The sequence below is a fragment of the Pithys albifrons genome, chromosome 4, assembly GCF_047495875.1.
Source record: "Pithys albifrons albifrons isolate INPA30051 chromosome 4, PitAlb_v1, whole genome shotgun sequence".
NCBI lineage: Eukaryota > Metazoa > Chordata > Aves > Passeriformes > Thamnophilidae > Pithys > Pithys albifrons.
In genome coordinates, this window is record NC_092461.1 from 12,725,742 (window position 1) to 12,749,494 (window position 23,753).

Sequence of the window (23,753 nt, forward strand, 5' to 3'; positions counted from 1 at the left end):
ATAGATAAAATAGTTTAGATGAAAAACTGGATTCTCAAATACATATTTTGAAAAGTCTATTCCATAGATAAAAGGAAAGACATGAAGTATTTTTCTAAGAGCTTTGAGAACACTAATAGAAAAATCAAACTGTGTTCAGCCACATTATCAAAGTTTCTGACAAAAACTTTAAAAAACTCTGAGGCATTTTTAGGTTCAGTAAGCTGCTTCTGAGATAGCACAGCTGTTCTTCTGTCCCACACTGAGTTTTTATTGCAAAGCCACAGTGTAATGTATCAGATCTTCTAAATGGCATTAAAACCTCCCTACTCCTCAAAATAAAAGTATGGACAGTCTAGATAAGAACAAACTAATTTTGTCTCATTATCAATTAAGCTTCCAAGAGTACATGACACAGGAATAAGTTTATTTTTGTCTGATGATGCTGAAATCCTCATTAGGTTTGTTTGCTGTATTACTTGTGATTGCATAGTTGAACATACAATCTTAGTAATCACAAAATCTTGTTTAAAATGTGTGCCCTAAATGTATTTTTAAATTATAAAAACAATTAGCACAGGGCACAGAATGTATGGCAGGTGATCAATGGATGGTGGAGGTTGAATGAATGAAAGTCTCCTGCGCTTCGTGTGGCACACAATTGAAGTACCTGTGCCATTATGTATTTCATGTAAGAAAAAGATGACGCACTTTGAATCATCACATCTACAGTGAATTATTAAACTTGAAAAATACATTTTGAACTCAATAACTGCCTTTGGAGCTTATTAACTTTGATAGGTATTTTCCCCTCATCATTCTTATAAAGCATATTAATTGATGTAAGTTGCTGCTTAAAGACACAAATACTTTGTAAAGTATATATACATACGTTTATGAACATCCTCTTTGAACCATAACATCTGCTGAGGCTTTGAAGCATCCCAATAGCATTAGCAGCTGTTATATTCAATAAGCCACAACATTATTTATCTCAGTCAGTGATTATTTATTTTGGTTCAGAGACTTTGTGCTAACATGGATTAAATTTTAATATCAATGGTGTAAATGAGTAGCTAAGAACGATAAAAATTTCCTTTCTATCATAACTCAAAAATATTTCCGCAGGCATCCATTATTTTCAATTGTAAAAGGTTTTGGTACATAGCTTTTCTGATTCTTCATGAAATTAGATAACATTTACTTTTTCCAGATGTTGCCTGCTATTAAAAATCAGAAACAAAGCAACATTATGAGATTATTATTTTATTTCTGCAACATCTTGCACTGGGTATTATGCTTGCCTCTCTTTGTTTCAAATAATGTATATCAAATCATGATATAAGCCAAAACTGTATAACAATGTAGCATTTTTGTTATTACTACTGTCATAATTTAGTGTTAGTGCATGACCAAGAATCTGGCTCAATAGAAAGGCAAGAAGCAATAAGCTGCATGCAAACAGAAGGACACCTATTAACATTGCAAAGGTTTTTGAGGTCTGCCTTTGTTAAATGACACAGTTATTGAACATATTCTTTGGTGCTACAACACATCTAGTCTTCCTTTTTGCCATATGACTACTCCTCCGGGCACAAAGCATGACAGACCAGACAGGTTTCAGAAATTAAAAGCTTCACCCTAGTGGAAAAGTGAGATTGCACATTATTTGGACATTTCTAAACATATCTCCTCTGTCACAACTGGCTCAGCTCTCCCAGGTAGTTCAGTTCATGGTACTCAGGATTGTAAGTTTTCCAGAAGAGTAACCAAGAAATAGCATGAGAGCATGTACGGTATCTTCATGCTGGTGAAGAATTTCAGATACTTTTTCAGTTTCCTATGGTTTTCTCCCAATCCATTTTCATTTGGTTGCAATTGTTATTTATTATATCTATTCCTTTAAAAATAATTAGGATAAAAATATTCTTTAGTAATTGTATATTATAATTAAAAAATCTTACCCTTTAAAAGTATGAAACACTTAAAGTGAACCTCCACAGGTAATGTTGACTTTTGCTATTATTCTTAGCTTAATGTAACCTAAAATAGCTGCAGCTCCTTGATCTTTGTAATCTGCTCTTCTGCCCAATTGCTCTCCCCATTAAGGACATTTTTCTAATAGCAATTCTAAATGCTTCCTCTCTTAGTTTCAGACCATTGCTCCTTATTCTACCAGAAAGTATTTATATTTCGTGATCATTTTTCCCTTGAGTCTTTGTGTTTTCTAGGCTGTATAAATATCAGAAGAGACCACACTGCAGGGTATCACTGCATGTGCTGTGGTACACCAGTCCTCTAGGTGGTTGGTATCATGCAGGGTGTAACACATGCTTCAAGGCAAGCACTGTAAGTGTTCCTAGGGTTTTCAGGCTCTTGTTTTCACTGCGTCCTCATAAATGCTTGCACTTTAAGGAGCAGGATTCTTTTTATCCTTGCCAGAAAAAAAATAAACAAAAAGAACTCATTCCTTTTCAAAATTGCACATAGGAAAAAAATAAACCAACCAAAAAAAAAGCCTCACCAAACCTCAGCATTTCTCTATTAGTCTAGTTTACAAAAACAAAAAAATAGCATCATCTTTTGACCTCAAAACCCACACAATCTTAATGCACCTCTATACACTCTATGGTGCCATTTAGATACACTAAACACAGACTACTTTTTTCTTTAAACTCTTGGCTTAGCTAAAGTCAGGCAAATCATTAGACTTTCCACACCTCTTCTTTCCATACTTTCACCTCTGACATGCTAGTTTTAGTCTCTGAGGTTATGTGGATGGAATGCTCTCCTCCATCCTGCCCCTGAATTCATTACTAAGTCTCAGGCACCCTTTCTGTCCTCAGTCTGAATCCCCTACTCTCTCAGTCAGAGTCTATCCCAGGGTCTGCCAGTTTAACCTTTCAGATCCTTTCTCATTTAATTTTCTTTTTACCATCCTAGTATAGACCCTTGTTCCTTCTCCCTCCTATCCACCTAGACATTTTTCTCCTTTGTACATGGGAAACCTTGAAATGGCAAGAGGAAATGTGCCTGGTCTCATTTTTTGTATCACATAAGCCAGGAAGAATATTTGTAAAAAGCAAGAGCACACTCCCTGTAAACAGGCCCTTCCATGAATGCAGCAGCCAGCCTAAAAACTGTGCAAAGAGCATATAAAGATAGACATTTTCTAAAGACTTATGGTGGGCCCCCATCTTAGCAGTTAATGTGCAATAATGACAAAAGACACATCCCTGAAAGAAAGTGCTGCAGTGCCACGTTAATCCTCAAATTGCTGTTCCTAGCCATGAAGACATAAGGACATCTGAGTGAAAGAATTCTACTCTCAGTTAACATGGGCAAAGTGATGTGTTTTTCCTAATCTCATTTTTAGAAGGAACAGAAAAGTTTTTGCAGTGAGCAAGCAAATAAATCCCACGTTCTTCCAATTCTCCATGGTGTATTTCTTTGATTAAAAGTTTAGTTAAATTGGAGACAGCTGATAGTAGAATCTTTATACCACAGAACAGGCCATCCTTCACTAGAAGCTACCTTAAAAAATCCTGTAATATTCTCATTTTTTTAGGTCCCAGTTCTTCTTATATTAATATTCCATATTTTATAAATTATGGAATAAATATATATTTTACTTATATAATTGTGTTATATAATTATATTGATTATCTTATACAATTTTTATCAAAAATTAATGCTAAAGTCCAAAAGACTTACTACTTTGATTTGGGCTGTCCTCAATTTCACTATCATCATGTTGCATGGAAAATCCCAGCTGTAGGTACCGTATCTTTAAACAGGTAGTGCTGCTATCCAGGTTTGTATTATACTTATTTACACAGAAAGAAAACAGCAGCAATGGTAATCTATAAAGTTAAATATTTTAGTATGCTGTCTTCTGAAGCAGATTTTAAAGAAAGATATTTGCTGGCTAACTTTCCTCTAGGTCACATCACTTAATTGCTTATCACTTTATGCTTGAAGTTACATTCTCTTGTACTGAATCCGACAATTGTTCAATGCGCCTGCAAAGATGTCCATCATATGTATTTTAATCCCATCCTCTGCTACCTCCTCTGTGATCTTTGTATTTCTGAAGATGAGTAGGATTTCCTTTGCAGTTAAAAATTTGATTTCAGGGGCATTGGACATGTTCAGACATCCACAATCATTAATTTTGTGCTTCATCTATAAAGGAACATACTTAACCTGAAGATATTTTTTTCAATTCACTTCCTTTTCCCTGAAGTCACTGGATGCTACATGGGTGGATAAAAAGCTTCATCCTTCACCTTGGGTAGCTGACTCGAGCACTGATCTGGTACTCAATTGAGTGACATTCCAGTTACTTAAAAATTCATCTAATCCTTAATTTTCTGGCCTAGCACAAAGCATGGATTAGATATAAGCACCTGTGTGCATTCACCATGCACCAGTTTATCAGGTAGGACAAAAAGAGGAAAAGGGAGGATATAAAACCTGCTGTACCAGATCAGTTATGGTCTCTCAGCACCTAATGTTCTGCAGCATGCAATGGGCAGATGAGCTGTATAAACCTCAATATATATACATGACTGCACCCTGATTGGCATGTAAAGTATTTATGTGTGTAGGAACCCTGTTCTTTCTGGCTCTTGCACTTCCTTCAGCATCCTCCAGAAGGGTTATTAAGTTTCAGTCTTTCTTCTTTCAGAAGCAAATCCCTCCTACTTCAGCTTCAGTTTCCAGGAGACTGCTCAGGCACCAGGCTGCTGAACCACCAACCTCAATACAGAGGGAAAAGTCCTTGTTCCCAGCAGAGCCTGATTTCATTTACAGAAAAAGTGCTGCTCTTCTTGACTTATTTGGTACAACTCTACTTCCTTCACAGTTTTATTATCTTTGGCAAAAGAAACCCCTTTCACAGCAGCTGTTTATGGATTTGTGCTAATGACCCCCATGGTAGCTTTTTGCAGCCTTGGAAATTGTCAGCAAAGAATCGTTGAAGTCCTGGCCAAAAATCATGATTGGATAGCAAACATTTAGATATAGAATAAGAATGTTAGAGGCAAAAAAAAAAAGAATACCCAGAACTGGGAGTTTGAGGATACTCAGCAGCAATCACCTGTCCAGCCTGACCATCAGCAGCATAGACCAAGAAGCACCAGTGCTGGAGAAGCTGATGGGAAAGAGAGTCCTGAAAACTGAGGTACTAACCAACACTATCAAACAGGTATCCACCCATGCCTTCTAAGATTTGTATACTTTTCTGAATAAGTCCAAAGAATTGATGAAGATAGAGGATCACAGGACCAGTTCTTTCAAAGCTGTTCCAGTGAGAAAATGGAACTTTGGATTCTATAGACATTTTAACTCAATCAGTCTTAATTAACACCTTGGCTAGAAACTAAAGCTTGAGGTTCATGGAAGACATGGAAGCTTTGGCTAAAAAACAGGGAGTAGTCAATAGTATTGAGTCTAGCCATTGGAGAATATTGTCTCTTTAAACAAAGATAATATTTGAATCCATGTTTCAGATTAATCCATGTTTCAGTTTAGTCCTCTATCTCCTCCTGAATGCAGATATTATAAAATATGCAAATAATTACGGATAATGGTACAGTCTTTGGGTGAGGGAATATTGTTTTGTCCCTAAAGTCGTAATTAACTAAGGGCCTAGCCAAATGAAAAATACATAGGAGTAGCATAAACTGTTAACCTAGTTTTGTCTTCCCTAATTAAAAATTAATACTTTCACCCCTTGTTAATAACCATGTTTAAGTATTGCAGCATTGTTATGATGTAAAGATTTAAGTTGTTGACATCCAGTAGCTCATTAAAACAAATCAAAAAAACCCCTGAATTTCAGCACCCTAAGCAAAAGAAGAAGGGGCTCTGAATTGTTCACTGCAAAACCAGTTGTGGCAGTTTGGGTTATTGTCACTACCTGCGTTCCTCAGCTACATCTCACTATCAGTCCATTACAGACATTAAAAATGTCCCCATAAAACACACTGCATAATACACACCCACAAAAAACTGCGTATACTGTTTCTATATACATAATACTGGATAAGAAAAAGGCTCCTCCAGCTGTCATTTTGTGCACAATTCATTTGCATAAAAACAGACATCTGGTGCCTGAGATGGCCAAGATCTCTACAAGGGCCCAGCAAACATAATACAGGATCACAAGAGGTGTACACATTTCTGAAGTGGTGGCCCAAGGAAGATACATGAGGGCATCTCAGATGATACTAAATATGTACATATGTGAGACAGAATCAAGCCTCTTATGTCCTTGTAAAATGCCACTTCTAGTCATCTTGGTCAGAAAGATGAATTAACACAAACATGTTCACTAACTCTTGGGCTGCCCACAGCCAGCTCAGATTTTTCATTTGGATTTTTAGCTTATATAATTAAAAAAAATTACTTCAACCTGTTACTTAACATTTCTTGAAGCTACTTCTTCTTAGTTTAGACATACTGTGTGTAAGTAGTAGTATTCCTCAAGAGAGGACCAGAGAATCTAGACAAAGCCTTTCTCAGTAGCCTCCTGATTATTCAAAACTTAATCATTCAGCTTTACCCCTCATAAACTACAGGTCTTGTCATTGAGCTACTGTTGCTCATTTACACCTTAATTATTGATGGAATTTATTTCAACTCTTTTGTCAGAAAGGTTGGCGTATTGGGTTTTTTCACAGAGACATTTCAAGATGAGTAGCTGTTAAGGACAAAGGCTCTGTAAATAGGCCCATTTTGAAAAACATGACACAGACTGTCCCTAACGTAATTCAGAACAAATATACAAACCTCCCTTTTAGTAGGATTTTGTAAGATTTTCCCCAATCTAGCTGTCTACTACTATCATCTGCCTAAAGCAGTTTTCATCCTCATTTCCCTGAGAATGTCCTCTTTTGCTATATGACAAGAAATGGTTCCTACATACAGGAAGTCTTCAAGAGCCTCACAGAAATCTTTTTTTAAGTGTTTACTGACCTAGGACAGCTGGACATGGAATTCTCTGTTTTTCCTTAAGTAAATTCCTATTGCAGGAGAAACATTTTTTACAACAAAAATGCCCACACTAGATATAAATTATTATCTACAAACATACAAGCTTGCAAAAATAAAATGGTCAAATTATTCATCAGCTCACACAACAGACTCAGTAACTGAATATGGTTTTCTTTAATTCCCTAATGGATTTTTAAGAAAAAGTCTGCTCTAGCATGTAATGCCTGTAAGTAGTTGTTCTTAAAGCAATCTGCATAAATTACTTGTAAGGTAGCTAGAATAGAACTTTTTTCAATGCCACATTATTTCCAGCAAACAACCTCAGTTTTTACCTGCACAACAAAAACTGCAATAATACACAAAAGTAGTATTTCAACTGCATAGGTTAGATTACTTTAACAAAATGCTTAAGTTCGTGCCCATTCCAATTATTGCTTTGAATAGATTTATATTGCCATGGAAAAGCATTACAGAAATAAATAGTTCTTGAGAAATGTAATGAAATGTAGAGACCAGACACCAGAATACAATAACAAAAATAGAATTTAATGTGCGATGATATGCATTCTATTCAAACTTTTAAGAGTTTCCATAAGAAGCACATGATCTACTGAAATATTATAGACATCTTACAGGAGGTTCAGCTATATATGTGGTCAGCAAGAAATGCAGGTACATAGAGCTCTTCACACACGGTTAGTCTTTTATTCAGGGCAGGATTTTAAAGGGCTATGTTGTAGATGTCTTCTGCTTATGTATTTGAATATGGAGTCAAGACCACACGTGCTAAATGTCAGACATTACACCCAATTGGTACCTGTTTGCACCACTGAAGGATTCAAGAGATTAAGCTGAGATAGCTGTTGACACTCTACTTCTAGATTTAACAAAAGGTACTATGCTATTGTACCTCTTCCATGTGTGACTTTCTGGAGAAGGAGATAAGCAATGGGAACATCCCTGTTCACAGTCCTGCTGTCACTGCTGGGCTCTCTTCTGTTACTTTTCTTTGGTTTGTGTAAGGAGTCATTGCCCCCAGCAACATTACCATTAGACCCAGAGGAAAAGGCCTTGAAAGCTAAGTAACTGAAATGGATCCTGATTCCATACAGAATCTCCTAAATAAAGATGTGATTCTCAGTTAAGCTAATCACTAATGGCTCTATGTGCCTCAAGAAGACCAGAAATATCCAGCTATGGAAATTTTCTGGTCTGTGAAATGAGAAATAAATAGCTTTGTGACCTGCTCAAAATGTTTAATGCTCTAATTACATCATCTTTCTTCCAAGAAAGACAGCTACATCTCATACGGTCAGTTTAACTAAATAAAGATATTAGCACTATTATTTTAGTATGTTTGTATATCATAAAAATGTCTGTTGTTTTTTTTTTCCCAAGTTACACTGAAGACTACTAGATTGTAGCATCTTGCCAGCCTCTGAGCCTTCCTCAGCAGTTCTTATTTATTTTCCCCTTTGAGCTCCGTGGGTGTTTTGGACTTTTCTGAATTCACTGTAAACATTCAAGAAAAAGACCTAGAAAGCATTGTGTGTGGCTCAAATGAAGCCATCTGCTCAATGTGCAGCTGTAAGTTAAAAATGAAAATAAAGTCATCATCAACAAACAGAGTGTTTTAGGAAGTATTAAGAGATGGAATAGAAGACACTTTATAGAAGACATTTATCATATGGTCCTATAAATCAATAGGTACCCTTCAGTTTTGATCCTGCTTATGTCTGTCAGCACTTCTTACAAAACAGGGCAGAAATACAATAAACTGAAAGGACTTACAGTCAAGTGATCAGATGCCAAGAAATAATTCCACATGGGGAGAGATTTTTATAAGGCAGATGAGTAGGAGGTGACATGATATAATTATCATATCATTGCTAAGTTGCACTACAAAATTGAGGAGATGCCCTATGAAATAGAAAGAACACATTTAAGATGACTGACAGTGTTTCTATGTTGTATAGATCTCCAGGTCAGAAAATACTGCTGTAGTAAATGCTTTGCAAAATCAAGAGGGATTTAAAAACACGTATAAATGTTAATGCTTCCTATTAATCTGTTACAATGAAAGTTGTTAAGGGAGCAACCAACCCTCCCATTCTGAAGACACAAATACTTCATGTCTGCTTAGAGCAGGGTGCCATATCCAGAGAACAGAAGATTTTAATTCCTCTTTTAAAAACAAATCAGACTTAAAAGAGCAATTTTTGCAATACGGTTATTATAATAACCAGGGCATGTGGACTGTGAGTACAATTGTCTGGCAGTTTTTAAACTGGGTAAGTTCCCCTTCACTCTGCAGTGAATATACATCAATGAGGTTGGGCATTCTGCCAGGTCTAAGAATACCTTGAAAACTGTTATGCATCTAGTGGCTGCTCATGGCAGCAGGGTTGTTGATTTTTAAGGTCTCTTCCAACCCAAACCATTCTATCCTTCTATGACCTCGATCCCTAGACTTTACTCTACACAACTCTCAATAAGCTTTTCTGCAGTCAGAAAAAATTCTATCCATGTTATCAAAGTAAGATGCATTCCCTCTGATGGGAGTCATGTCTAAAGCACTGCTTGCACTCTCTGACACTCAACTTCCTTTTTGCCAGAGCAGCTGTACCATGGAAACCATTTTAGCTTCAGTTAAGTCAGCTGAAGAGTGATGACTGCTATTAAGTGGCCTTGTCCATCTGCTATTTTATTTGGTGGGTACCTCAGGAGGTTTCCATAATGCTAATATACAGGTCATATTCATGTGGAGAAAGCCTATAGTCAACTGGACTGCATACATATTTCCATGTGCACAAAAGCATGTCTCATGAATAAAGTCTCCAAACACGAATTTGCCTTCTGATATCTGTCTCAGGTAAATAAAATTCATCCACAAGATGACAACATGAGAGGTGACTCCGAGAATATGTATTTTTCCTTCTTTTCCCCCTTGAATGACGTTTTTAGTATTCATTTTTCTTCTGAATCTTACTTTAGGAAATAAAGGCATCACATAGAGAAATATATCCACTATGTTATAGAATGTTTTGATTCCAAATTTTGCTGCTCCAAATAAAGTGTTCTAGGAGAATTTTTTTTATTTACTAATTTCTGCCTTCCTGAAAATACAATAATCTCACTTGCAGTGATTCTGTGAAAACACGCTTCCTTTGTCAGGAGTTAAAATCTGCCCATATGTCTCTTGCCTTGTACCCAAAGTCTGGCTGAGTAGTGAACTACACAAGAAAAAAGCCCAGTATACTGAAATATCTGTTTCACAGCCACAAACATCTGTCTCCTCTTCAAAAGTAACATAGCATAATCTAGATATACATTCCCAGAGTGAAACTTTGGTAATTCAGATTAGAAGCAATTCTTGATGTTTTAAGGAGCCTTTTTATTATAAAATCAATTACACAACCCACCAGCACAGTACATAGAAAGGGAAAAGTAGACATTTATTTAGCAAGAAGGCTCCTGACAGATGCCAGCAGAACTGGGGCAGCTAAATAGGCTTTTATCAATAACTCTTTCATCCAGCTTGTAAAAAAACCTTCTGGGTCTAAGCCCCCAACTATGCCCTAAGCATATTCAGGTATACCAACCATCCCAACATTTCATGTGTAGCTTAAGCTACTTCATCCACTTTTTTCCACAAAGCTTTATTATCTTTTATAACTGCTCCTCATTATTGCTTTATCTCCCGTACAGCAAATATTGAAATCAGAGGATTTTAAATTTCAATCCTGTATCCTGTGAAGTTCAGTAATTTTTGAGCAATGTGTTTTTGTATTTTGAGCAATGAAATCGTTGCTTTCCTGGGGCTGAATTGTTCAGCACCAGCATATACATGTGTCAAAGTTCTAATACAAGAACTAGAAGTTTAATATTTTTGTTCATGGCCAGGATTGTCTCGATCTTCCTGACTTGCAATAAAGTCTCTAACTTTGATCATATTTCCTTTCGACCCTTCCTCCATACCCAAGAGTGACAGGCACGAATCCATACCTAAATTTCCAGTCAAGTTTAATTCAAATTGGTACAGTCATTCTCTAGTAAGGCTCATAGCCTGGAAAAGTGCTTTGTTCTGAACTCTTATTTTTTGAACTCCACTCATCCTATTTGTAAGTAACTTTAATCCATAACATTTGATTAAAGAATAGTGTAAATATAAGTAAGGTACATTTTTACAAAACTGTGATCTTTAAAAAGGATGCATCCTATAGGCAGTACCTTTAAAAAGAGTCAAACTTGCATCAGTCATTCAAAATAAGAAGTTTTAAGATATCCATTCCCATATTAATGTGCACTCCCTGTTTCAGCACTGGTGAAGTCTTCATGAGCAGCATTTTTGATTAATATTAAAATACTAATTAAGTTAATATTAAAAAATACATGAAAACTCAGCTATTTTACTCAGGTTTGTTTAAACTGTCTCTTTTAATTTCCCTAAATTTCATAATTATAAATATTTGGCAGTCAGGAAAATAATAGTTTATTACAGAGAAGGTCAAAGCTTACTCAGTTACAATTGCAAATAGCCTATTAGTCTTAAGTGTGGTTCTAGAGTTGCAGCTGAGAAAAGTTTTGAACTGTACCTAATTCTCTGCAAGATAATTTTCCTGCTATTAAGAAGCATTAAAAGGCAATTCGTTTACTGAATTTTTTTTAATTGTACTGAATCAAAGTTCCTTTGAATCTATTAATCCATAAACTATGCTCTTATTTTGTAGTGAAACTGGTCAGCTGTGCAGTCATGCCAAATCAGGTGTGGCTGCTGACTGTCCTAGGCAACCAGACAACTCATGGCTTGTTTCCTCACCATAGGTAAAAACATTGACTATTATTATTCTACTATTTTATATGTTTAATTTTAAAATTAAGCTGGATAAATTCACTTCTGTTGTTAAGAATTTGCAACCATAATCTTCTAACATGTCATTTTTGTTTGGCTTGACACATTTTTTCAGGATGCTCCCTTCAACCTCAGGTAATCTGTATTACTCAAATACTGTTTTACAAACAGTAGGAAAAATAGCCCAGAAAGATAGCTCACCCCAAGATTAATGGTCTCACTGAAATCTGTGAGTACATAAAATAGTATTTTTCCAATCTAAATGATGCAAACAATTTTTCAGTAATGTTTAGATGTAATGTGACTCAAACAAAAACAGAAAAGTCTGACCATGAGTAAATATAGACAAGTAGATCTGGTCTAAAAATGAAGTACCCCAGATAAAACTAAGCAAATGCAATGCAGAATAAGCACAATGTTTTTGGCTGTTTTTTCTGAGAAGCACTGCTCTCTTATTGTCAGTCAGGAAAACTTCAAAAATGGAAATTCCTCCACATCACAATGATTATAGGTATTTATTTTTTGAGTAACAAAGATGTGGTGACTTAGAAAAAACAGCAAAGTAAATGAGACTCATAAAGAGTACAAATTTATGTACTTAATTTGGCAGATATTTTAAATTTGAAACCATAATGTTTACATTTCAAAAATTATATTTTTAAATACATGCATCTCACTCCAGATTCCAGTTCTGAGACAATTTAAAGAGAATTCAACCTTACAAGGAAAAAAAAAGGGTGATACAGGAAATGGTTCAGATGATTTATCAAGTTGTTGACTTCCCTTGAAGCCAAGACATAAGTAAGGCCACAAGTAAGTGGAAAGAGATACTGAGCTCCTCTATTTTACTATAGACAAAGCAAGCAAGCACACAACACAGAGTTCTAAGAGGACAGCCTAGCATAACACAGGGCCATATTCTTTGCTGGCTTTCTTGTAAGTGGTAAGAGCTTAATGACACTCTTTGATGCAATTATATCTTTATGTTTAAATGCATAGAAAGTATTTTTGTTACTTTAGTGGATTTTGGTCATGCCTATTTTGGCTGAGCCAGGTTCAATAATACTTCATGATTGTATGTATGTATCACGAATCTCTGTCTCCATCTGAAGATCTAGGGTTTAGTCCTTCTTCCAGGCATTAAAAATTCAAACACCCATTTTAACTGTAAACAGCACCATATTGTGCTGTAATCAGTACATAAACATATTTCACTTCATGAGTGCATTTACAGTGGAATTAGTTAGGAGATAAAGAGAACCATGGATCACAAAGACTGAATTGAGTTAAATAGTGCAAAACCTTGCAAGTGAATGTTTTGATCTATGGGTATGAATTTGGAAAGAGCAATTTGATTTCAAGTCAGCTGAAGTTTTAAAATACCCTGAAAGGTTAGATCTATTGCATTGAAATGAAAAATAATAACAAAAGAATACTAAAACATTCATTTTACAGGATCTCTGAAAGCTTATCATATGAAGTGTGTAAATAAAAACTGCACATATTGTTTCAGTTAGAATAAACTAAACATTTGTAGTGAAATTTCTGTTCTTTTTAGCTCTTCTTCGCTTCTGCAAAATGGTCATCTATCTGAAAGGGAAATAGAATTGCTACTGAAGGAAAACACCACAGCTGATGCCTAAGACCTCTACAATGGCAAGTCAAATAATAGCCAAATCAAAAAAATAAAATGAAACAAATATGATTTTTTTGTGGTAAGTTTAAGAATATTTGATTACATCTAGTGTTGAATATCACAGAGAATACTGGAAAATAAGAGACATTGCATCCTTTGAAAGGAATGAAAACAAGATGGGAAAAAGAGAACTAGGCTCAATATGGAACAATGAAAACCAAATCATGATAATTCCTAAACGTACAGATGAAGAGCATTAGACAAATAAAATCTGCACTGATCTGTACACTGTCAGTACAAATGATAAAGAAATCACACTAAATTAAAAAAGGCTATGGTCGAAGACAGAGTTATAAAGTCTTTTTTTAAAAAAAATAATGTAAGACTGTGATCCTTTTGGCAAATACGTCTCAATGTTTTAGAGCTACTGGAAGGACTAAGTAACATAGTACCTATGACCAAATATCAAATCCTTACATATTATTGATGTCACCACCACTTGTACCCTACCCCAACCCCACCAAAAAAAAAAAAAAAAGAGGGAAAACAAAGAACATCCCTGTCCGTTTATGTACTTGCACTGGAAAGAGCTATGTTATAGTAGCACGGTAAACTTGTTTAAGACAGATGAAACAGACATACAGGCATAAGTCATCTTACAAGGTCCTATGAATACCTATCTACTTTACATACAAATCTATCCATGTGTATTGTGTATTTTTTTTTAAATACTAAAAATTGACTGATGACTCTTAGTACACTATATCATCATCTCTAGCAGGTTAAGCCCACTCCCATTTTAGGAGTGCTGTGAAGGCTAATAGTGGGACTCAGTCATAAGAACTGTGCCTAACCCCACACACATCCCTCACCTTGCAAGGCTCCTCACTTATCTTATCCCAGCAGCCTCACAGATGAGAGAGGAAGTTCCTTGACAGCTAAGTCTTGCACATGCACAGGATTAGCGTCTCTGCCAATTTAGCTATTATCTGTCTAATCCTCCTTTTTGAATAATCTCCTTCATGGCCATGTATCTAAGTCCTATCTGAGCTATCTAATCAGTCTAAAGCCATAACTACTTCACTGAGAAGATCCAGTTGGAATCTGTGCAACTGGGAATGAATCTTGGTCTAAAGAATAACCAGCTTCTTCTGAGCTACTGTGAGTGGAGTCAAGGAAGTGAGATGTTCTTGTATAAAGGCACATATGAATATTACATTAGAGTTTAGGGGGGATGTGAGTGGCAGACAAGAACTAGGCAGAATTGTGGCAGGTAAACATGGAATAGGTAGGAATCAGAGACATCTATGGGGAAGCTGAGGAGTGGAAACCAGAAAAGCAAGAGAAAGGTGAGAGATGGGCTTAGACAATTAACATTTATATTAACATTAACATTCACATTAGCATTAGAGTTGTGGTATTAAATCCGCAATGAGATCAGTGACTAAATGGAAAAATCCACCTTTTACCTACCTTTCATGTGCTTTGCCTTTATAGTGTTAAAGTACAAGAGTGCATTCAGTGCTGATATACCCAAAGGCATGTTTAGAGGTCTTTTACTGACCGTCTAAAGCAAAAAATGAAACCAAAGGCTTTACTTCAGTTCAAGTGCTGGAAAAGTCTAGTGAATTTGTGAGACACCTCTATTCCAGCACACCTGTCTTCCCATGAGAACTCTGCAGGACAATTGTTTTCCCCCTTCCCAATCAAGATAGTAAATCAGTAAAACTTCCCCGTATCACTGGACATCTTTGGGTCTCCTTATGCTTCTAAGTACAGAAGTTACGTCTGAGAACAGAGCACAGCCCTTTGCACTCCTTTGACCACATTATGGCAGCTAAGGTTCAGCAGTGAACATTAACAAACTAGATTTCTGTTACATAAAATAAAGGTTGCCATACTTTTTATTGGACTAGGATATCAGATTCCTAAGAGAAGTTATAATAGAATCAAGTTACAATGTCAGTGTGATAAAAAGTATCACATCATTGCTCTATCCTTTTTACCTTATTCAGTCACAGTTTGAAGTTTCCTGGATTTCTGTCAAAAGAATTAGTCCTTCAAGAATAGAAAAGACCAATGTCATCTTTGTGCAGTTTGAGAATTCATCTTGAGTAACCCAGAGATTAACAATATCAGTGATAATTGAGTCAAAAGCATCTATGGAGTACACTAACAACAAAATAGACCATGGAACAAAAGATGGGTAATTCAACAGTGCACAACTGCTGAATAATCATTTCAACCTTTCCAAGGGTCAGGATGGCAAATAAAATAAATAAAAAATGAATGAGTTTAAAGAAGGGAGAAGGGAAAGAACAACAATGTACTCAGAGGTAACTATGCAGTTTTGAAAAAAAATGTGTGCAAAACAGAAATTGTACAGCTGTTAACAGGAAGGAAAATCTATTTTACACCATATAAAGGGATATACATTTACATCATTATGAATATGTTGGGAAAGGAATAGAATTTCACTTTCCTCAAAGCATTCTTGCAATGTGTCATATGATTCTTCCTTATCTGATGATCATGATGATGCATAAAGAATAGCACCTCTCAAGCATCACTTTATTCAGTAACAGACCACCTAGTGTCCCTGAGCTCCCTGACTGCCAGATCTCATGTCTTTGTTTTCCATAGGTAAATTTAATTAAACCAGCAGAAGTAAAGTTATAATGGTTCACAAACAGTGGTAGTAACTAAAGGGAAGAAAACAGTGGGGGAGAAGAGTAGAAAATATACATGTATTCAGGAGCTCAATAGCATTAGATAAGGAGATTGATCCTAAAATTGGCAAAAGCAAGGGATACAGAAGAAAGCAAAGCCCAGATAGCTGAATTTAGATGTTGTTGTTATAAGAAAACACAAGTCATCATTGTAGAAAATACAGATATTTCAGAAAGGGGTAGTTAAACAATTATTTGCTCTTTCTTTAAATCTAGTTTTCAAATGTATCATTCTGACTTGAGTACAGGTACAAAATAGACTTGCACATATACAAGAAGATAGTTAACAAATGCTCATAAGTAAATCCATTCTATCTGTCCAGACCATAATATTTTCATTTCATCCCATTTCAATCCTTTCTTATTTCCTAACTACTCCATCCAGAAGGAAGTATCAACAATGTGAATCATGCAAACTAATCCAGATCCAGGGAGACTCAAAGGTGGTAGGTGTGAGCCACTTCCCACATCCTGCTTCTCCCTCCTCAGATGTGTATGTGACCACTATTTTAAATTGTATTTGGCACCATATAAATGCAAATACAACTACAGGCTCAGTTACAGTCCATTCTGCATGGGAGAAGGTCTATAGGAGTGGAAAGCCTTGCTCTCCATAAATAACATTTAACTATTAGTTTCAAATACTATCAGAAAGTCAGGAATCGGGCTGGAGACAGTTAACTGCAATGAGATGCACATTGTAAGAAATACCTTCACCTCCTCCCCAAGCATGGGCTATCTCAGCTACCTCATATCTTCTTTACTACCATTTTCTCTAGGACAGATGTAAGCCTTCCTTATTTCCTTCTTACTCTACCTGGGCAGATGCAGGCAGTTGCTGAAGCCCAAAAAAGTGAGAAACAGGTTCTGGCTGTCTTTGTACACTGACTGAATGAATGGAGAGCATTTATTAGAGCTGGTGGTGGCCTAAGAAGGCTATCATGTTGTGAATATGCAGAAGGTCACAAGGCTGTGTTTGAACTACAACTTTGTGGCAGACCTGCCTCCTCCTCAGCCTCTTCCCACCCCAGCTCAGGAAAGCTAAGTTTTATTTGATTAAAAGCTTTTATTTAAAGAAAATTTTAAATAAAAAATATCCTTAATTAAAGAAGGTAGAGAGAACAACTCTATTACATTCCATTCTCTGCCTACAGCAGCCTTGTAGGTATGTTCTTCATTCCAGCCAGTTCACTAAATGAGAAACAGAAAGGTCTGCTGAGTTTCCCCACATCACTATGACATTTTTTCCATCATCCCTGAGACATAGCTGTCTGCTTCGCAGTCTTCCTTTCAGTCTTTTGGTCTCTCCAAGATACAAACTGAGCAGAACTGCAATGACTCTGCTGAACTTCAGTGGTCTGCCCAGCCTCAGTCTCTCCCTGAATCTGTTAAGTAGCATTTCAAGAATTTTCTTCAGCAAGTCCACCCAGCTTCTTCAAAGACAATAAAGCCAAATAACATCAAATCCATCAAATACAGAGTCTGCCACTGTTATGGCAATTGTTGAGCCTCCAGTAGGGCTGAAAGACCAATTTTATGAGATTAAAACATAGGCAATGCGTCCTGAAGTGCTGGTGATAGTCGTAGATAAGAGCTTTGTTTAGCTGAGATGCACTTTATGTATCCAGAATGAGCCCATGTAATTTGTTATGGTACCACCGTAACTTGAAATAGGCCAATATTTATAGCAGTCAGTGGAGCAATTACAGCTTTAAAGTTTGACATTGAGTCAAAAATAGGGCTGATAATTAAAAATTAGTGATTTTCAGAGAGTGAAATAAAGAAAATAAAAATTTGCAAGTAAGGAGTTTTTTAATACATATAAGCAAAGTCAAACACTTCATAAAAAGCCTGCAATCTGTACAAAATGTATATGCATGATCTCTTCTGTCTTGTATTCTATGAAGACATTGTATAAAAAGAATTTTTTTTCCTAAATATGGAACAGCCCAGATAGCTATCACTTTATATCACCCTTCCATTTCCTTCTCTCCTTTTCCTTCCTTGCATTTCCTTCCCTGGTTCCTGCCTTCCTTCCCTGGTTCCTTCCTTTCTTCCATTTCCTTCCATTTCCTTCAATTTCCTTCCTTCCATTCCCTTCCCTCCTTTTCCTTCCTTCCCTTCCCTTCCCTTCCCTTCCCTTCCTTCCTTCCTTCCTTCCTTCCTTCCTTCCTTCCTTCCTTCCTTCCTTCCTTCCTTCCTTCCTTCCTTCCTTCCTTCCTTCCTTCCTTCCTTCCTTCCTTCCTTCCTTCCTTCCTTCCTTCCTTCCTTCCTTCCTTCCTTCCTTCCTTCCTTCCTTCCTTCCTTCCTTCCTTCCTTCCTTCCTTCCTTCCTTCCTTCCTTCCTTCCTTCCTTCCTTCCTTCCTTCCTTCCTTCCTTCCTTCCTTCCTTCCTTCCTTCCTTCCTTCCTTCCTTCCTTCCTTCCTTCCTTCCTTCCTTCCTTCCTTCCTTCCTTCCTTCCTTCCTTCCTTCCTTCTCTTCCTTCTCTTCCTTCTCATCCTTTCTTCTCTTCCCTTCCTTCTCTTCCTTCTCATCCTTTCTTCCTTCCTTCCTTCTCTTCCTTCTCATCCTTTCTTCTCTTCCCTTCCTTCTCTTCCTTCTCATCCTTTCTTCTCTTCCCTCCTTTAGTCATTATTATCTTCTGCTTACTTATTTCTGTGCTGTGATAAGCCTGCCTACTTTGCTTTATGTCAGTTATTGCCTCCAGCTTTTGTTGCAACTTAAACCAACCTTTTCTGATGATTTTGGTAGCAAAGTTTTAATAAGTGATTAAAATCTCTGAATCGTTCTGAATGAAAATAATACCCTCCCAGCTCCTACATATTAACCACAAAACAACTCATGGAGGAATATATAAGGTGGATACATCACTTCAGGAGATATGCAAACTTCAGACTTGGGCACAAGCTTGCAGAAGTTTGGTTTCAGTACAGAGATCAACTATCAAATACATGGTCATTTAGTGGCTGTGCCCTAGTTGTATATATAAACAGAAAGAAAAAATGGAGACAAACCTACCCTGTTCAGCCAAAGGTAAGAATATAAAGGAGTACAGTACCTGATGTATGAAAAAGTAAACCCAGCAATATGATGGATGTTCGTGATTTCTCTGAATGCTTTCACTTATGCTACAACTGGTTGTACAGTAATACATCCTGTGAACAGAACAGTACAACTTGCCAGAGTACAAAATAGCATGGAAAGAAGCCAGTTATAAGAATAATGATAGTAGAACTCAAATACAAGATGACAAAAGCTTACCTCAAGTTAATGAACTGGCATATAGATGAGTTAAAAACAAATCACGAAAAATCCATATCAAAATGCCTGGCAAAGCTTCAGCTTTACTGTAATGCTCTAATTATGAAAACTAACACATCAATTTTAAGTGCTCAGGAGAACAGCCGAATCTCTGTCTTGCAGTGGAGAAACAGGGGCTATTTTCCTGTTTTCCAACATCCTATAAAGACGCGGCATTTACTGGGTGTTTTGTTCAGCAGTCAGGTATGGTATGGCTCAGCGATCCCAACCCAGTGGCCAAGTTCTAACATTGTAGACCATGACTGGCATCTCAACACAGCTTCCAAAGCTCTGGCATGATTTCAGCAGCTGAAATCTGGTTTGGGCTCTTATTTAATTACCCAAAGTTTTCCTTGGTCTCTGCAACTCAAGACAACTAAAATAAGGTAATTAATTTGAATTGTTTGAGTGAAACTTTATATTTTAACATTCTCCATAAAAATCAATGCTAAGTAATCTGTATCAGTATCTCGAGCCTCTGAAGACTTAACCCAAGCAGCAGTCAAGAAGTTTGACTGGCAGTCACCTCCTCAGAAACTGTAGAAGAATGCTTAATACTCTGGCAGGCAAAATCCCATTGCTATCACAGAAACAGAAGCTTGAAAAGGAGGTGACTCAGAGGTATTGGCATAACAATCTTTCAGTTCCATATTATTCTAGTGGAGTTTTGCTAGGTTCTGGGATTTGTTTTCATTTGAATAGTCATTATGATGACTTGAAGTAAGCTTTAAATTTTGAAGGATTTTTCGCTAAAAAATGAGTAATGTCTCTACATTTTACAGGACAGGTTCCTCAACAGGAGATTGCACTTGAAGGGGAAACTGAGAAGAGCAGTCTCACTGAAATACATTTTTGGAATGTATTACTCTCAAAAGCATACATAGTAGGAGTATGTAATTTTAAGAATCTGGTAGAATGTTTAGCCCATTTAAAACATGGCTGACCTTCTCAAGAATAAATATTTAAATGTTTTAACAATGGAAATGAGAAACAGAGACCAAATGCTTAATATGTTGTAATTCCCAAGTCAAATCTGCCAAATTGTATGCATTTCAGGTTTTGAGTGTGCTTTATTTAAGTTACAGTTTTGAGTCCAACCACTCTGTGTTCAGGGTAGTGAATTGGTAAATTAAACTATCTATTGACAATTTTTAAGGCAAAAATGGAAGAAAAATTGATTTTCTTGGATGCTGGTATTCTGTAAGATAGAACATCCTTAAAGAGATTTTAGATGGAGCCTGTTGTCTTAGCAATTTGCACATCATGCAATTTTTTTTTCCTTCATTAAAACCTTAGTAAGGAACTGCTCAAACCTTGGAAGCTGCTAGGCGTAACTGAAGGCCAGCATGTGCCAAATACGCCACAGCATGGAGTCTTCAGTTGTCATCCAGCATACTGTGTAAGCAATTGGCAAGCCTCTTCACCCCCTACCTCCCAGGACTTTTGTTATTGAATTGCTGCATAGTGTATCTTAGCCTAATTGCATTCATTACTTGAGAGACTACTCTGTCTACACAAGCATACAGGAAATAATATTCCTGAATAACCATGTGTATATTCTTATGCTGTAACAAGAATGGGCTAGATCACAAACCTAGATAAAATAATGAATAAACATGTGCTAAAAGATGTTCTGGCAGCCTCACAGAATCTGGAGAACCCCCTCAGAAAACCTACAAGTAGCAGTTCTCTTTTCACACATGAGAGTTGGTGGAAGAAACACCACTTCTCAAGAGCATGAGATGTGAACTACAAAACCACATAAGATGAGTCAAATTCCTAACGGAAAGAAAGAAAAATGCTGAAAGGAGTGGTCTGATAAAGAGTCAATTCCAGTTACTTTAAAAGAACAGGTAGATAAAGGCAGGATAGAAAATGACTCCGTCTAAAAGCAGATTTTCCTCCTCATGAAAGAATATTTGCCCTCATAGGCTTTGATAGTTTTCTCAAACTGACCATGGCCAGGGCAGGAAGACAAGAATTGCCCCATCAGCCAGCAACATCTTCACAGGCAGTTTTGACATGGGCTGAGGGACACACTCCCATTCAATATCCAGGCAGGATTTTGGGGCCAAAAACCAATCCCAATATTCCCTTTCAATTTAACTGCAAGGGAATGAAAGTGATTGAAATTGTATGGAAGCAGCTTCTGATGAACTAGGTGGCCTTCAGAATAGGAATGGGTCTGTTACATACAGGCATATAGATATACCTACCTTGATTATCTTATGTTTGTTCCAATACGTTGTGTGACTTGTAACAGAAAAGTGCACTGAAAAATTTATGGTTTAAGAAAAAAGACAAGTGTCATCCTCTGATTAAAAAGGAATGACACAGTCAGTACAGCCCTTTGATTTTGCTCATATTGGTGTAAATGAAGAGTGATTCTGTAGAAATTAGAGTATCTGCTCAATAGAAAAGATGAGTCCCTTTATAATTGCAAATATCAGGATGTGCTAAGGGTCATTTTCATTCCTGTTTTGAAGCCCTATGATAAGCTTTAGAAGTAATGAAACATTCCAGTTTTTTCTAAGAACATGGAGTAGGGGTAAACTGAAAATGTGCTTGGGATATTCACAAATACTAACAATGACTAGGTATTTCTGGTTCAGGAGCTCCCCCATCTTAACAACTGAACTTGATAAGCATTTTATAAGCTGTTGAGAAAGTCTAACAAGAAGCTGAATTCAGTGACACACTGCTCAACTTCCTGCAGATGCTCTTGACTGCAGATAAATGAATCCTTGAAAAAAAACCCAAACCCCTCATGATTATGAGGGATAGTTGTGTAGAAGTATGTTTCTGTGTCCTTATTATGTATATTCTTAAAATCTGGTATATTATATTCTTATATTTTCTCATGTTTAATTCTGGTACTGGGCCCATGCTTGTGCTTAACACGAGCACTGTCATGATATCTATATTGGTTGCTATTCATGTGGTAAAACATCCCACTCTTTGTGTTCTATTTAGCACTAGAGATATAAAGGCATAAAGAAAAAGCTACTTATTTTACTCATTTGAACTTTATTTCTATCTCAGCATTGTATGTGAGTTGTTCCATTGAAATAATAGTAAAATTTGATTACTCATTACAATTTGCTTGTTGCATAGAAAACATTATCCACTAAGTAAATGTTATTTTGATGCAGGTTTTCTAGGGAAAGTAAAATGCTATTTTTAAGAAGTAGGGAAGACCAAGATCAGCCTGAAGGAGTCTCCAGATATAAAGGAATTAAGAGAGAAACTGGTTATATGTGTAACAGGTCCGAAAGATGACATTAATAAACTTGAATGCTCAGTATGTGAGTGTGCAGTAACCCCAGCTGGACCAACATTTTAAAATTCTTCCAAGTTTCAACATGCTGAATTTTGCTTCATTGGGCAGTGTCTTCTACTCATAGCTCCAATGAGAGAAATTATTGGAATTAGGTAGATATAAGAAGGGACAATACGACCTGGCCCAGACTCTTGCCAAATACTGGAATGAATGTCACATTCAGTGACACAAGATATGCAAGAAACTGTTTGAAGATATAACTGAATTTTCTTCCCAGAAAATTTCCAAAATGCACAGGGAAATTGATCCTGCTACCCATGAGATACATTAGCTAGTGTCTTAGTATAAAACTCACTGATTTCAGTAAGCCTGTTTGGAATGCGATAATGGCAGACTAAAATGTAGGTGAAGGACTAAATGCTAACTGTCAAGTGATCTAGAAGGCTATATGGAGAAGAGTCATCTAATAAAAAATGGGCAGAACAGAAGAAAAGGCAAGTCTCAATCAAAAGACTGTAAAACACTTACCTGAAAAGGTATGTTCTCCTGTTTAATCTATCTGTTCATAACTGTTCTTAAAATTATTGTTTAAAAAAGCAAAAACTCAACCCAAACCTTCTATAGCAGGTGTATTATTGAGAATATAAAGTGATAAAAACCTCCTGATAACCGCATCCTTTAATGTGCACATTTTATTTTCTGCACCCAAGAGGTAATGGCATACGACCTCCAGCATAGGTGTTCACTTACACCCTCCACCACCAGCCTATCTTAACTACAATATTTATATTAGCATATCTATAGGTCCCACATGAGTTGTACTCTGTAGCAGAACAAGAGCCAAGTGTTTGACAGAATTGGCTGAGCCACGAGTGCTAATCAACACACAAGAAAGGCCTGTAACCAGAATGAAGTGGTGGAGAGATGTCAGTCATGCCCAGAGGGAAAAGAGACATTCTTCAGACTAGATTCACCCAC

The 23,753-nt window shown here is 36.6% G+C and overlaps 1 protein-coding gene across 1 annotated transcript in view; it reads right to left on the reverse strand.

Annotated features, from left to right (window-relative positions):
• Window positions 1-2,345: 2,345 nt before the first annotated feature.
• Window positions 2,346-23,753, reverse strand: part of SALL3 (spalt like transcription factor 3) — a 48,788-nt gene continuing 27,380 nt past the window's right edge. The window contains exon 6 of the mRNA XM_071553496.1: window positions 2,346-2,413. The gene's annotated coding sequence lies outside the window, so the exon portion shown is untranslated. The remainder of the gene's footprint in view (window positions 2,414-23,753) is intronic.